Raw genomic sequence first — 14,305 nt, 5'->3', positions numbered from 1 at the left:
TGCAAAAAGCATTTGGCGAATCTGCTCAATCAAGAACAAGAGCATACGAGTGGTATAAAGACTTTAAAAGTGGTCGTACATCGATATCGAACACCGACGAAAACGTGAAGAAAGTGAAAGAAATCGTGCTTGAAAATTGTCGTACCAGCTTAAGAGAGATTTCTAGTGAACTTGGCATTTTCAAAATGATAAGCTGTTATCTTACACCGAACGACAATATAGATGAATTCACCCGGAAACTGGAAAGTATTGAATACAAAGCCCTTAGTTTAGAGGGACGCCTCATAATAGCGGGAGACTTCAACTCAAAAGCAACCGAATGGGGCTCGGCGACAACGAACTCAAGAGTTAGACGAGTGCTGAACATGGCAGCCAGACTAGGTTTAGTGGTACTCAACACAGGAACGACTACGTACCGAAAGCGAGGTTGTGAAGGCACAACACCCGACATAACCCTAGCATCGGAAAGCATAGTCACCTTTACTGAAGATTGGAGAGTCCTGGAAGATTACAATGGGAGTGACCATCAATACATCACGTTTTGCATTGAAATGGAAAACCAAAGAGTGCGTGAAAATCGAAATAAAAGTACACGCAAATGGAACATTAACAAGCTAAACCGAGCGACGCTCCTTGCAACTATTGACGAAAATAAAACGACGATCTGTACGGATAGTAAAATAAAAAAATAGCAAAAACACAATGCAATGCATTAAGATAGGTTGCAACGCATCTATGCCTAAAATAGATAAGAACAAATAAAGAAATGCTGTATACTGGTGGACACATGAGATCGCAGAACTTAGAACGCATCCATAAGCGTAGAAAGTATACTAGAGCCAGAAGATTGAGCCCGGCGATAACGGAATCCGAAGAATACAAAAAGGGCAGAAAAGAATTGAGGAAAGCTATAAACCAAAGCAAAAAAGACAAATGAGCAAAAATCAAAAAGACGAAACGATCTAAACAATAACCCATGGGGGTTGGGCTACAAAATCGTTATGAGGCAAATCGTTAGGGGCCAAATCCCCTGCTGCTGATATGGAAACCGAAATGGTAAGCAAAATAGTCGACACACTCTTCTCAACACACTGTGCTGAGAGGGAAGAACTCGAGTATGAAACAACGGAACCTGTCCCATTCATAGAAGAAGAACTTATGGATGTTGCAAAAGCAATGAAATGAAATAAAGCGCCAGGACCTGATGGCATAGTTGCAGAAATATTGAAACTATTGGCAATCGAACGCCCTTTTTTGCTGCTAAACATGTACAACTCATGCCTAAAAGAAGGAATTTTTCCAGAAATATGGAAAAAACAAAAACTAGTATTAATCAGTAAGAGAAAGGGAGACCCAACATTAGCGTCCGCTTATAGACCGTTATGTATGCTGGATAGCGCAGGAAAACTCTTTGAGAAACTGATAAAGCATAGGCTTAGCGAACCCGTAGAGAACAGCGGCGGCCTCTCCGACAGGCAGCATGGTTTTAGAAGTGGCAGATCTACCTTAGGAGCCATCCAATATGTAATAGCTAGCGTAGAACATGCCCAGGCAGGTAATCGATACTATAAACGTTTAGTATTACTAGCCACACTGGATATTAGAAATGCCTTCAACAGTTTAAGTTGGGACGACGTAATTGAAGCCTTAAAGGTAACATTCAAGAACCCGAATAATCTATTGAAGATTATTCGTAGCTATTTCAGCAATCGCGTGCTCTTATACGAAACGCGAGAAGGGTGTAAGACCAAACAAATAACAGCAGGTGCGGCCCAAGGATCATTACTCGGACCTGAACTCTGGAATATAAGCTACGATGAAATCCTTCGAATAGAGATGCCTGAGGATGTGCATTTAATGGGATACGCAGACGACGTTGCAGCTGTAATAATAGCCCGAAACACTGACGAAGCCAAAAGGAAGTTAAATCAGGTGATGATCCGAGTTCAGACATGGCTAGAAGACCATGGATTAAAGCTGGCCACAGAGAAAACAGAGCTAATCCTTCTAACGAACAGACGTATCCCATTAGAAGTAGACATACAAGTACTCGATGCCGCTTTATCGACAAAAAGAGTGGCCAAGTACCTAGGAGTGCAATTAGACACAAGGCTAACCTACTAGGCGCATATAAACCATGCTGCTACAAGAGCTGCCAAAGTAAGCGGCATGTTAAGTAAGCTCATGGCAAACCTTGGAGGTCCAACGCAGAACAAGCGAAAACTTTTACTGGACACGACGAACTCGATTTTCTTATACGGATGCGAAATATGGGCAGATTCGCTAAGGGTGCAATGCCGGCGGAAAACTTTACAATCTGTGCAACGCGCCTGCGCTCTCAGAGTGGCTTCGTCATACAGAACAGTATCTGAAGCAGCGGTGTAGTTATCAGCGGAACCATCCCTATAGATATTCTAGCACAAGAGCGCAAACGGAGATGGGAGGCAAAAAACACAGGAATCCCAGTACCACGTTTCTCCGATATTAGAGTTTAAACGCTCACACTTTGGCAGGCAAGATGGAATTCTGAACGGTATGGTAGATGGACAGCGAGACTAATACCCGATCTAAAAAAGTGGGTAGAAAGAAAGCACGGTGAGGTTAACTATTACCTCACACAGTTTTTGTCCGGACAATGGGTCCTTTCGCAAGTATTTGTGGCGAATGGGTAAAGTGAGCCAACCAAACTGCATATATGGATATACTGAATATGATGATGCGGAGCACACCTTCTTTTAATGCGAGAGGTGGAACGTAGAGAGAACAGGTCTGCAACGAGCTATTGGTGTATTTACACCTGAAGAAATTATCGAGAAAATGGTGATAGACGAAGAAAAATGGAATGCCGTAACAAATTTTGTGGAGGATATTATCTGAAAAAAGAAGCGCGAAATGGAAAGTTATGCTGAAGAGCATTGAGCATAGGTTTCTCAAAACAGGCGACCCTGGACGCAGGGTGAGTAAGTAAGTGTCCTTCTTAGGACGCCGTCTTGGCTCTCTACCTCGAAGCAATGCGGAAGCAGTCCCGGGGTGGAGGGAAAACTCCAATAGAAGAGGAGGGATATTTTTAGTGGAATCACCACACACGTAGTAGCGACGGTTACTATATGGTGCGAGGGCATTTTTAACCCAACCTCACCGCAAAAAAAAAAGTGAACTTGGCATTTCATATGGTACGGCACAACACATTGTGATTGATGTTTTGGGTATGAGACGCGCTACAGCCAGACTCGTTCCGAAGGACCTGATTTTCGTGCAAAAACACCACCGTAAGCCCGGTTGCTGAGGAAATGATTTCTGCACCCCAAAGAGATCCAACCTTTATAAAACGGATAATTACTGCCGAAACCGAAGCCGAAACCGAAAAAATCGCGCCAAAGCTGCTCACAAGTGAAAGTGATGTTGACTGTTTTCTTCGATTGCCAAGGCGTAGTGCACCATGAGTACCTTCCATCGGGCCAGATAGTCAATAAAGAATATTATTTATCTGTTTTGAAGGGTTTGAGAGATGCTGTACGTCGCAAACGGCCGGAAATGTGGGCAAACAATATTTGGATTTTGCATGATGGTAACACGCCATCGCACCGAGCTCAAATTGTGCCGCATTATTTGACCAAGCACCAAGTAAATACCATCGTGCAAGCACCATATTCACCTGATATGGCCCCGTGCGACTTCTGTTTGTTTCCCAAGTTGAAGTTACCACTTCGTGGAAGGCGATTGCAGTCGTTAGAGGAGATCAAAGAGAATGCGACGAAGGAGCTGAAGGCCATCCCTTCGTTAGCCTACCATTGTCGCATGGAGGACTGGGTTAAACGTTGGCCTGTGTGTGTTGTTTCAGACGGGTCATATTTGGAAGGAGATAAAGTAAATTTGCCTGAAATTTAACTCTGTTTTGTTTTATTTAAACATTCCCGGTACATTATGATCATAAGAGGCTTGCCATTGCATGCCGAGGAGGGTCCGCTATTAGAAAAAACTTTTTCTATGATTTTGATGTTTCATGCACGGAGACTCAAAACTACATACTCCCGAATGGTAGTCGGGGACCAATCCATTCGGCTACGGCGGCCGCAAAATATGCTGCCCTAACCTTATTTTTCTTTTTGCTAATTTTCTTAAATCTTTCTCTCAATGGTTCCATCGTATTTTTATTTGCATGCCTATTTGTTAAATGCAACTCTCTAGGTTAGGTTAGGTTAAATGGCTGCCCTAAGCTAAAGGGCTCACTTGGACAAATGTTAAGAAATTCGTCCGTTGTGGTGCCATACATGGGAGAGGAGAAAGGAGATGGGAAGGAAGAAGGAGCCTTGGGATTAGATACGATGATGACCATACATTTTACGACGGCGCCGACGGGGGCTGATTTGCGTTCGTAGTTAGTCGTAACAAGCTACTAATGCACTTCATCAAATTTATGATACTTACGCCGGCTATATCCGCAGGCGTAGCGAAAAAGTTGGAGCCCAGATTTCTAAGTCTTTGCCAGACGAGAGCAGGGCAGCTGAGAAGAAGGTGTTGAGATGATTCCCCCTCGTCCTCCAGACAAATTCTGCAGAACGGACTTGAGGTAATTCCAAGTCTCACGGCGTGAACACCTAACGGACAATGTCCGGTAAGGATGCCCACCAAATTTGAGAGCTGGGGCTTTGTTAGCCTTAGGAGTTCCCTTGAGCGTCCCCGATCTACCCGTGGCCAGAAGGATCTCGCGACCTTGCACGTTTGCGCACTAGCCCAGCGTTCGCTGAGTTGACTCGAGGCCCATCTTTCCAGGAGCAGACCACAGGTTCTCGGGGGAACCCCAATTTCTCATTACGCAACGAAACCGTCTCCAAAGTTCCCTGTCTAGCCAGCTCATCAGCCCAGCAGTTTCCCTCTATGCCGCTGTGACCGGGAACCCAAATGAGCCTGATGATGAAGTATTCGGATGCAATCGAGAGAGAAGCCAGACATTCCCCGACTAATCTCGAACGCACAAACAGCGAGCCCAAGGCCCTAATTGCCGATTGGCTATCGGAGTAAATATTTACTTCCTTAACGGTAATTACCGAATTAAGCAACCAGTTCACTGCTTCCTTAATTGCGGATACCTCCGCTTGGAAAACACTACAGTGGTCCGGGAGCCTAAATTTAAGTTTGATGGGAGGCTTCTTACAGAATACTCCCCCACCAACCCTTCCGTCCAACTTCGAGCCATCCGTGAACATGTTTGCCATGCCTTGCCGCCGAATGTTGCACCCCGCCCACTTATCCCTTGAGGGAATGTGAGTAGAAAAAGGTCCGCTCGGACCTAGCGTGGGTGTACAGTGGTCCAGCACCGTAGGGATGAACTCAAAGTTTTTAAGAATGCTAGAGTGTTCGTAACTTAAGTCTAGCCTATGGCCCGAACATCTTAATCTGATTGCGGCGCGTGTAGCGGTAGTTTTCCCTACAATGTCCACGGGCGCCACATTCAGCATAGCGTTAAGCGCTAGAGTAGGAGTGGTACGGAGTGCCACACTGATTCCAATGAGGGCAGACCTTTGCAACTCTCTAACTTTAAAACCAAATATCTTGCAGTTTATTAATTCGTTTAGCAATATTTCGCCTATTAGGTAGTTATTCAAGCGCCCACAGCTGAAATGTTAACCAACATTATTGCGCAAATGCCTATGAATTCAACTTGTCCATTCGCTATTGAGCAGTCATTTATCATATCTACTTGAAAAAACTCACAATGGCCGTGTGACAGACAGTTGCGGAGAAAATAGCCTCCCACTCCGCAGGGATTTAAAACAAAACTAAGATTTTCAAGAAATTCATATTCGCATGCGCAAGCCATAATTCACATTCGACTATGGCACGACTTTCAACAAATTATGTGAATTTTTCACCAACCGTTATGGTCGATAGAGCACCAATCCATACACAATTCTATGTATAGTGCCAGCTGTGCTGGGGTGTACGAGCGAGCGGTTGAGCTGATGCAAATCTCATCACACAGTGGACACTTTGCGACTTCTCACAGCGAATCCCAAAGTAAACTAACGAAGCATGATTTGTTGCGGAAAAGTAAAGGAAATTTGTAAAGTGGCAGGCAATATTTTCAGCTTCTCGGGATTTTTGCATATTTTTCAATATTTTGAAAGTAGAAAAAAAAAAAAAATAAAATGAAGAAAAATAAGAAAAAATAAGGAAAAAATAAGGCTAGAGATGGCGAATCCTTTTTTTGGCAAGTAAAAGTGAAAACGCGCGAGTGCAGAGGACACAAAGCCAAAAGCAAGCACGACATTTACCGCCAAAGTGTTTACATGCGCCGCCAGTTGGTGAAACCACAGCACGAATCCAACCCATTGGGTTAGTCATTCAAAGCAAGAGTGCGTTCGTTTATGGCCCGCTACACTTCATAACTAATAGCCGAACTAAGCGATTTGATGGACCAGAAAAATGATGACTTCTTCTTCAACATCGCCTGCTTGCCGGTCTGCATGCAAACTTTTGAGGGATGGTTGTTTGGCTCGTCAGCGCTGCCTATGCTTTCGCTAGAGTACATATTTTTTTATTTATTTTTTATCGTCTGTCTGCTTACTTTCGTATTACTTTGGGTTGTGCTGTTTACAGCCAGCAAGTTTTTTGGGGGTTAAGCGATGCGCGGCAGTGGACTCTAGCGTATGTGCGTAGTGTTGTGTGTGTGTGTGCTTTGTGTAGAATTGTGGTGTATTTAGTGTTTAATGTGTCAGTGATATCCTTCTTACGATACATTTGTAAGCTGGCATATTGTTGTTGTAGCCACAATAGTCAATCGGCCTAATATTGTCAAGCGTACTCATCGGACTCGACAAACATGAGACCCAGGTAGCAAGTAGTATTCATTGGAAAAGTGTGTCACGCGAAAAGTGTGAAAATGTTGAGGTCGGATGAAAATGTCGTGAGAACCTCTGGAATGCCTGAAAATGTCTTGAAAACCTCTTCATGAAAAATAAAATTTCGCAAGGAGTTCCACTCTGATCGGACACAAGAAAATTCAGTTTGTCGGTGACTCCCAACAAATATGACTCATAGAAAGCAGGTAGTGTCCATTCGGAGGCCCAAAAATAATCATAAGAAAGAGATTTTGAGGTCAGCTAAGTTAGCACGAGTTCGGATGAAGATTTCTAGATAACCCATACGTGAAAAAGAAATGCCGCAAAGCGTTCCACTCTGATCGGACACAAGAAAATTCCGTTTGTCGGTGACTCTCATGAAATATAACTCCTGAAAGGGAAGTAGTGTCCTTTCGGAGACCCAAAAATAATCATAGGAAAGAGATGTTGAGTTCAACTAAGTTAATTCGAGTTCAGATGAAAATTTCAATACAACCCATTCGTGAAAAAAGAAATTTCGCAACGAGTTCCACTCTGATTGGACACAAGAAAATTCAGTTCGTGGTTGACTCTCAACAAACATGCACCCTAGGAAGCAAGTAATGTTCTTGGGAGGTCCAAAAGAGATGTTAAGTTCAGCTGTGTTAGCGCGAGTTCGGATGAAAATGTCTTGAGAGCCTCTTCGTGAAACAGAAATCCCGCAAAGCTCTCCACTTTGATCCTCTTACAACACAGAGTTGCACGCTCTTCGAGATATATGTATAGAGTCCGTGTCATGGCGTATCTTATGCTGAAAATATTGTAATCGTGTAGAGGAATAAGTTTCCGTATACCTGCGGTATTCTGTTCCTCGAAGTATAGTCTTTTTCATGCGACTATATTAATTTTTACATTTTTCCTTTAACTCCTACTGGAGCATAGGGCGTCTGCCAAAATGCCAGAAATGATGCAGAAATAAGTTTCCGGGTACTTTTTGTGATCTGCGTGACATACAGAAAAATGTTTTTCTCGGCAATTTGAAATAGTCAGTGATCTGAAAGTAAATACATTGAACGATTTCTACGTCAGCAAGTATGTGCATTTAAAGCTCTCTGAGCTCACAACAGGTAAAATTGAACTTCTTCTCAAACTTCAGTTTGGCCTTCAGCTATGGAGAAAAATGAAATGGAGCGAGAACTTCGGTTGCCTCGCAAGCAGTATTTTGCTCGCTCGTTTTATACGTATTCACGCACTCGCCCAATTAGTTGTTGTTCAGCCGGTAACAAAGCAACATCAGCGAAGGTTGTGTTGATTTTTTCATATAGCACCAACACAATCTCAGTTTTTTCCTAAACAAATTCCTCAGCCAATCAGTTGATGCTTTTAAAATCACTGAGAGCCGGTTAACGGTCTGATCTTGTACTGACCTCTGAAATCTGTTCACTATGCTAGCTATCGTAGTGTACTCAACGGTCATACTCTCGGGCTTTAAGAAGTTAGATGAACGAGAAAGAGTAAATCCTTTCAACAGCGGCATGGCAGAAGATATTGAAGGGGTATCAAAAAAGTCAGCGTTCTACAGTGGTGTAACTATGTATAATTTATTGCATACGTGCGCTTAACAGCTAAACAACTGTAATCTCATGTGCTCCTTTTTCTTATTAACCTGTGCACTCAAGAATGAGAAATTACAAGATTACGACAACCCTGAGAGTAATTATGGCTGGAACGTACCATAAGAATAGATAAACAAGAAATAGAAGGGGGTAGTAGGGGAAATGTACTCGTGTATAACAATAAAAATGTGAAACAATAAGGCAAAAAAATGAATAGAAATATTATAATATTACGTCAGCAAATCAGCTGATTCTTTCAAATTCGCTGAGAGCCAGTTTACAATATGATATTGAGCATACCTTCTGAATTTTGTTAACCATGGAATGAAATGATAATAGATTGGACTCAACTGGCTAAACAGTTAACGGTAACACGAAAAGTTGTATGAAGAATAGAATTCGCTGCAAAACAGCGGAAATCTACACGGCAAATCTAAAGATGTGGGGAAGATTGAGCGATAGAGCAACTGCAGCTGGATGAAAGTGAACTTAATTTCCAAAATCGAGAAATATGGAATACAGAAGAAGTGGCACGATGTCTTCTTATAACTAATGACTTTTTCAAAATGCATAAATTCTTCATCGTCGAGCACTGACGGGTGAAAATTCTCGTTTGATTCTTAAAGTCACTAGAAGCGTACCAGTTTGAAACTAGTGAATTTCCAGCAGGGTTGTTCAACATTTTTATTAATTTTGCTTTGCCATGTGAACTTTGGGACGCAAGTGCCTAAATACATTAATATGTACATATGTATGTGTGTATGTATGTACATAAAATGCAGTGAATCGGTTAAATGTTGTGGAAGATAATCTAATTTGGTCACTTATATGCGAGTATTTGAATATTATTTGCTATTTTAACATTAAACATTAAATGTAAATGCGTGCTAGACTTCAGCGCGTACATATGTACATATTTTCAACCACCCAACTGTCCCTGTTGTCTAAATAAGAGAAAAATACTTTAAATAGTTGTTGCAGGTTATTTTTGGTTATGAAATTTGTGGCATGAGAATTTGGAAATTTATTGCCTGCAAATTATGACAGCTGTTGCATTTTTACTTAAAACAAAAAAGCGATGGAATAAATGAGGGAAAAAAGCTGAGCTTAATACTCCATTAGTCACTTCGATCATTTCTCAGCGTTTTCCGATAGATGACTTTGTCCCACGATATATGTATGTCTTACATCAGATCAGAGTGTGTACCGATTTAAAGACGGAATTACGCCTAAAAAAGCGCTTTTACAGTTTTGTGTTTGATTCAGCCAGCTGTGTGTTCTGCAGCGTTCTATGTTGGAGGTGGCAAGGAGAAAATTCGATGCAATCTTCCGTACCGCAACGACCATCGTGAAAAGTCGGAGTTAAAGATATTGAAACGATTTCAGAGGTCTGGCAAAGGTCAGTCCATTAACCAGCTCTCAGTGAGCTTGAAATAATCAGCTGATGGACTGACGTAACTGGGCTCATAACAAGAATAGGGCTCACGCAAAGGCGAAGGTATTTGCTAAGCCGAGGTTGATAAATATCAGGTTTGCTCATTAGGTATGGTGAAAAAAAAAATGTTTGAGGGGAACTTTGGATTCTACGCCATTCGTTTTGTGTTTCACAAAATTTACTTTTAGCTTAATGTCAAATTCGCTCAGAGAAAAATAACGGTCTGCTAGGTAATATACTTCCAAACATCTTTTCACCGTGGTGCTAGGCTGCATTGCAAATCTTAACGAGTAGTTATGGCGACACTCATCAGCTGCTTAAGGTATACCGTTAATAATAATATCTGCTGCAACTGCGCTGCTTTCAAAAGCATTGAGCTGAGCCTGAGCAGAGGCTAGTTCACTGCGAAGAGCCGAAACAGCTGTGAATCTGCTATCAACGGCAGTCACTCTTCTCTCAATGCCCGTTGTCGTGAGCTTTAAATTTGCCGTTTCAACAGCCTCTCTCTCTTCTGAAGTGACCATTACTGCAGTCAATTGTTGGATGATTGAGTCTCTCAGCTCTTCCATTTTTGTTTCGATTCTCTTCAACATAGTTGATGCAGGCGTCAGTTTTCAGGGGAGATGCAGGTTTTCTCGTTGGATTTTTTCTTATTGATGACATACTTGTACGCACCTTTTAAATATTCGTGGTAAAAAAAGTGCTGGTATGTCAGGTGAATGAACACGTAGATATGTATGTATGTCAGCAACTGGAACAATTGGCGGATCAGCAACGCTCGGCAAATTTCGCAAAAATACACTAACACTTAAGAGCACAAACAAAAACACGTCTTACTCAGCTGATTGCATATTATGTAAAAAAGTACTCATGGTGGGAAGATGTTTAGAGGTGTTCTATGTAGCAGACCGTTATTCGGCTCTGAGCGAATTTGACAGAATAGCCTGATGGGCTTGTCATGAATGGTTTTGCACAAAAATAATAAACAATTTGAATTTTCGTTGTTTTATTTCAACTTAAAACCCGATACCTCTAAATTGATCCGAATTTCTTTTCGGCAATCAGTTTTGAAACTCAAGCGATTGCTTCAGCCAGTGGGTTTAACATTTAGTCGTGTTAAATTATGTACATAAATGCATGGATATGAACTCTAAATCACCTGAAATTAATTTCATTGCCGTCATACAATCGCCAACGTAGGAGTTTAATTATGATTTACTCATATCCTGTTGGTAATTCTAACTAACAGCGCACATAGAAGTGCATATAATCGAATTACAAAACTGTATGTACAGACTTCTGCACCATCTGCGCCGGAACTTAGTACTAATTGCGGTTTAAATTACCACAACAAAGATTTAAAGTGCCACCCAGTCGGCAGGTAATGAAGGCTGTAGTAGTGAAGCACGATTTTCAACGCACTATAAATAGAAATAGCTCGGTTGAGTGGTACTGCAATCGATATTACGCTTCAACGTAACCGCAGCCGTATCTGCTTCTTTTTGTCCATTTGCTTTAAATGAATTTCTGCAGCATGAAGTGCTCTTGACTAATGCTTTAGAATAATAGACCTTTCAAAGCGGATAATAGAACTAAAAATGGGCCACTAACTGGTGTGTAGGTCTCAATTCTTAAATTGCATTTCACCTCTTTCTTATTCCATATCAGGTCTACTTCAACGCACATAAAGTACTTACCGGACTAGTTGCCACAATAGTCGGTTCTACAGTTAGCGAGACTAGCGCCGGATTAAAATAAAAAAAAGCAATATATTTCATCGAGTGAAAATTTAATTTTCAGAGATTTATATTCAATGGTAATACCACCTCAATCAAAAACTTCCCGGAATATATTCAGAAAATTTCAAATACAAGTTTATTGCTCAAAAGTGATATTATAGCATTCAAAGTACATGGAAGTACATTTGATCCAGCTCATGAAACATTTCTGGAACTCGGTACTTTCGGTATATTCATCAGAGCCGGCTTCAATTTTTTCTTTACTTCCTTTTGGCTGCTGAAACGCGTTCCCAGTAGTGGTTTTTTGACTCCATGTTTAATGCGAAAAATTCTGCTTTATTCAAGTTTTGTGATTTTCGTCATACAAGAAGTAACAAAATAAACATTTATTCCATAAATATACATATGTATATGTTTAAGCGATAACAATATTTTAAATAGTGTAGCCAATTACAATATTTTTTGCAATTCTTTTTAAATATGTAGTGTGACTTAATACATTTCTTTTCTTAATAATTCTTCGCAGCTGTTTGTTTTTTTTAAATTATTTTCCTTTTTTTTTCTAACTCTTTCTCCATTTTCTTTTCTTGATATTTGAGTTTTCGTTAAAATAAGTTCCTTTTGCAAACTTAGCACAAGATGGTAAAATTGCGAGTTTCTTCTTCCAACAATAACTTTCAGCCGGCGATGCCACGCTTCAATATTGTTTTGTGTTCTAGGAAACGTTTCTGTTTGCGATGCATTATGGTCATGCACTGACCAAAACTCGGGAGAATATTTGGAATTATTATTATTTATATCAATATACATAATTTTTATCAAACCAAACTAGTAAATTTTTTACACTTTCATCATCGCAGTTATTAAGTAATGTTTGAAAGTGATTCGGTATTTCGCTTGGCGGTACGAAAGCTAAGCTTTTAATCATTCGGACTTGCAGTGCGAATTCCACCGAAGTCCCATATTTTTGAGCCAATCTATACATATTATTACATAGTATACATACACAACCATAAAATAGGCTTTAACTACCTCTCCTTCTGAACCTTTTGCCATATTAGTTGTCCAAAATGGAACAAACAGTCGCGTAAATTAGTATTTGAGAAACATTGCTTAATTGCCGATATGAAACCCATTTCGAAATCGTAAATTATACCCTGAGGGCATAAATTTAGTTCATGGTTACCTGCAATCGTCAGCAATTCGTTAAAAACAGCGACATATGACTTCAACGTTTTTTTGCTCATCAAGCAAAAAACGAGAGGCACGATTTCGCCATGTACTCTGCCATGTATGGAAAAAAGTTGCCTTATAACGCGAGGAACAACATGGAAAGTTCCATCAACAGCCCAGCAATCACTGCTACTCAGCATTTCCAATGAAGATTTTGAATTATAAAAAATTCATCATCGACCCAATTTTCTGCTAAGACAAAAAGCTCGCCTTGAAGGACATATAAATTAAGTGGCATATCAATATCGTCTACAGGTTTTGGTTCTATCATGTTCCATTTCTTTTTTCTTGTCCGCATTATTTTACTTTTTTGGGCCATTTTGGAAGGTAATGCATCACGGCTATCGCTCGTAGTTAGCACAATGTTTTCTCGAATTATCTGGCTAGCCGGCAAGCATGTTTTTTTAGATAACTCTTTAAGTTTTATATTAGCATCGCGAACAAAACCTTCCACTGCCTCAGGGCTATTGGTATGTACACCGGACCTTTTAATCACACAATGGATACCGTCTTTTAATTCAGTCACCAATCGAGATTTACAGTGACACGCTATTCTTTTGGAACACGACCAATTATATGTCCTTTGTTTTGTTATTCTTTCTAAATAATAGAAATACCCATCAACACCCAACATTTCCTTATTTTTATTTGTTTTCAAAATTCTTATTTCGGACATTTTTATCAATATAATATTAAACCACGCTCTTTCACAAAAAGTCAGCACTTAACAGAAGGTAAACAAACAATATAAGAACCGGTGTAGACAGGTGTGGTGAAATTGTAATTCCCCATTTGTGATAGAAGTTCTCATCTCCAGGTAATATTTGATTGCAAACATATGTATGTACATACCAATGTATAACTGTTGTCAACTATAATTAATGTAGGTATGTACATATGTACGAATATGTTAAAAACAATGGGGCGCATATACTCAAATTGTGTAAAAAGTTTTACTAACAAATAACCATGCCTAAATTTGACAATGAATATCCCTCAATGTTCTGTATTACAAAATTCTGTATTAAAATATAATGTTAACAATGTTAAAGAGGTAATGTAATTATTTTGGAAAAGTGCGCACTTTTTATACATTTTAACATTATATTTTAATACAGAATTTTGTAATACAGAATTTTGAAAGCAGAATTTTAGAAAGCAGAATTTTAAAAAGGCAGAATTTTAAAAAAGCAGAATTTTAAAAAGCAAACTTTTAAAAAGCAGAATTTTAAAAAGCAGAATTTTGTTTTTAGAATTTTGTACGTACAGAATTTCGACACCAACTATTTGTTTCGTTCTTGTTCAAAAAGTCAAGGCTAATGAGGGCATTGTGTGACGATGCGTTATCAGGGTAGAAAATCCTTGAGTTGTTTTCGCACAAATCCTTTCTCTTTTTGGCGAACTGCTTCACGAAACGTCTCAAAACACTCAAATAAAGGTACTTATAAACTGTCTGACCTT

Source organism: Anastrepha obliqua, chromosome 2, assembly GCF_027943255.1.
Source record: "Anastrepha obliqua isolate idAnaObli1 chromosome 2, idAnaObli1_1.0, whole genome shotgun sequence".
NCBI lineage: Eukaryota > Metazoa > Arthropoda > Insecta > Diptera > Tephritidae > Anastrepha > Anastrepha obliqua.
This window is presented reverse-complemented; position numbering follows the sequence as displayed.